Source organism: Bombina bombina, chromosome 5 (assembly GCF_027579735.1).
Source record: "Bombina bombina isolate aBomBom1 chromosome 5, aBomBom1.pri, whole genome shotgun sequence".
In the NCBI taxonomy this organism is placed as follows: domain Eukaryota; kingdom Metazoa; phylum Chordata; class Amphibia; order Anura; family Bombinatoridae; genus Bombina; species Bombina bombina.
Window position 1 is genome coordinate 483,770,386 of NC_069503.1, and position 3,248 is coordinate 483,773,633.

Genomic DNA, 3,248 nt, shown 5'->3' on the forward strand with positions numbered 1-3,248 from the left:
ACCATTCTCCTGCTTAACTCTTTTGGTACTGAGAAGGATTGGACTGCCTGCTTGTTACTGAACCTTTTATTGCCTGCCTATTGATCATTCTCCTGCTTAACCCTTTTGATACTGAGAAGGATTGGACTGCCTGCTTGTTACTGAACCTTTTATTGCCTATTGACCTTTCTCCTCCTGCTTAACCCTTTTGGTACGCAGAAAGATTGGACTGCCTGCTGTTACTGAACCCTGCATTGCCTTGTGACTATTCCTTTGCTTAACCTTTGGATTCTCAGAAAGATTAAACTGCATGCTCTCATTAAAACGTGCATCACCTGGTGAGCATTCTTTTTATTTTTGTGTTTCTCAGGGGCATAGAACTCTTTGCTTACTTCTGATCCCTACTCACCTCTGTTACCTGCTCCTCATTAACCCTTGCCGCTTATGGTGTTTGCTGTTCCTGTACACCCTCATTCCTTCAATCCATTAATCTTAGTTCTGGGATTTTTCCTTTTCTTTCCACTTGATGCTGGGATAAGAAGATTACTGGCCAGGAATGGTCTGATAAGGAAATATCCTACAAATATTACACTGCTTCCCCTTAGGCACAGGTGGCCTCTCCAGCGGAAATGTAAAGCGGGCATGTCCTAATTACTGAAACTCTTACCTGGAGGTCTCAGGTGTGGGAGTTCCTATAAAAGCTCACTCAGTCCATCACTCTGGGTTGAGTTATTGCCTTAACTACCTTGTTCCTGGAGTTTGGCATACTTACCTTTCATCTGCATATGCTCATCTGGTTCCTGAAAGCCCAGCATACTTACATGTTACATGTGTATGCTCACCTTGTTCCAGAGATCAAGCATACTTACCTATTACCTGCGTATGCTCACCTTGTTTCAGAGACTAAGCCTATTAAATTGATATCTCACAAACAAAAGACAGTTTGGAGCACCAAAAAGCGAGTGAAAAACAAAAATTTTTTTTATTTTATTTATAACAATAGGGTTACATAACCCCAGGGTAAGAGTGTAAAAAACAATATGATGAAAAACAGAGAACAAATAGGCTGACCGGTTTCGGCGTGTGCCTTAATCCTAGCCTGCTTAAAAGTATTAGTAAGATTCACAGCTTAAAAACCCACCTCTGTGTTTCAATTGGGTGTGAGAAATTCACACCTCTCTCATGGTTAACCAATGTTAAACTTCCTAATTTATCAGACACCTGTGTTACCTACTGACTTCACTAGTGTTATTAGGTGTGGCGAAGTCTGTGCAGCCCTCTTAAAGTTTTAACTGTAAACTTTCCTTTGCCTACACACAAACCGCACAAAAGTGCCCATCGTCACATCTAGATTACTGCTGAAATAAATTGTTGTTGCTTTTAATTAGAAACGTAGCTTATATAAGCTAAATTTGTTTTTATCTTTTCCCATTTTTATACCAACATATCTCCATGTATGTAATGCTGTCTAATATCTTACGTTTCTTGAACGTTACAGCATATAAAAATAAAAAAAAAGGAAAAGTTAAAGTTGTGGGACCTGAGACTGCCTGGGTCTGATAATACCCACTAGCCCTTTGTGTACACACTTTCATAGCAAGAAAGGGGGATGTGATTGCAACTGTTCGAGGATGCGTGTGTAATTGTTTACATGTGTGACGTATGAATCACACCTCCAGTTCCGCCCTATAGGCTTGCATGCCCCATCACTTCCACAGCCCTATTCCGCCTTCCACTTTAATAATATGTGTGGAGGGGGTGTGTTAGCGGCACCCCTGGCGTGTATATTTGTTTACATGTGTGACGTATGAATCACGCCTCCCGTTCCGCCCTATAGGCTTGCATATCCCATCGCTTCCACAGCACTAATCCACCTTCCACTTTAATACTATGTGTGGAGGTGGTGTGTTAGCGATACCCCTGACCTATAGTTAAATGGTTTCTCCAAAGTAACCTCACCAAGCGTAGAGCCCTCACTCTATAAATGTATGTTTAACCCTAATCGATGCGGCTGAAAAGCTCCATCTATTTAGTGTGCATCCGTTTCACTAAAGGGGAGGGGAGGGGGTGGATGCGGGGTTTGGTGGGGGGGGGGGGGGGAGGGTGGTGGGTTATGTGCACTTGAGGTTGGCAGTAGTTTGAAATTTAAACAGATAATTTCTATCCCTAAGAAAACTATAATGGATCTGCTATGTGAACGGAACTCTGAAAAGCTTTTGCCCACTGTTACCTTTTCACAATCGTGTGGGCATTGATCTACAACTGGTTGAATATCAAGTACTGAGATTTATATTTAAATAAGGTTATCTTTTGTTGTGTACATTTATAATTAATGTGGTTTATATTTATAAACTTTTTAAATTGTTTTAAGTGCTGGTTGGAAATTATTTGTGTAGTATGAATTTGTAAGGGAATTGCTACAGCTACCAAAAATTAATTAAATCGAATTCTGAATTTAGGCCCTCTGGAGACCTGGTTCTCAACCTAAAAATCCAGAAGGCCTCCCTTTCTCCCAGTTTTCGTGTTCTATCCTGTCCTCTATTTTGTACCGGGACCTTCTCTATGATGGTCCACGAAAAGTACCTGGGATCTTTTTGGTGTATCACGGAAAAGTGATTGATCAGTGGCGTTGTTAATTCACCTGCTCTTATATCAGCCAGATGTTCCTTTATTCTAACTCGTGCCTCCCTGGTCGTTAGACCTACATATTGGAGGGCACAATGTGTGCATGATATTAGATATACCACGAAATTTGACCGGCAATTTAAGCACAGTCTCTTCTGGAAAGTTTCACCTGTGACTAGAGACCTAAAAGAATCTCCCACTATCACTCTTTCACATGCCTTACAGGAAAGATAATTGCATCTAAATGTACCATTTAGTCTCAGCCAGGTTGAGCCACTGGTCTCTTCCTGCTTCAGTCTAGTGGGGGCTATTAAGTTGCCAATCGTACGATTCCTTTTGTAAGCGAATCGTATGCCTTCATCCACTGTATCTTTTAATGCATCATCAGCCGAGAGTAGTTGATAGTTATTTTTGATTATCTGGCATATCTGATGGTACTGTCGTGAGTACTCAGTTATGAACATAATTTTGTTACCCTCTGTAAGTTGTTCCCACTCTCTCCTAGGCTGCTTCCTGTTCCCTTTGTTGTTTTTTGGCCTTCTTTTAGATTGTTCAAGTAACTTGGCCCTGTCCATTCTACTAACCAAATTTCTTTCCTTATTAACTATCGACTTTTGGTAACCTCTTTCTAACAACCTAGTTGT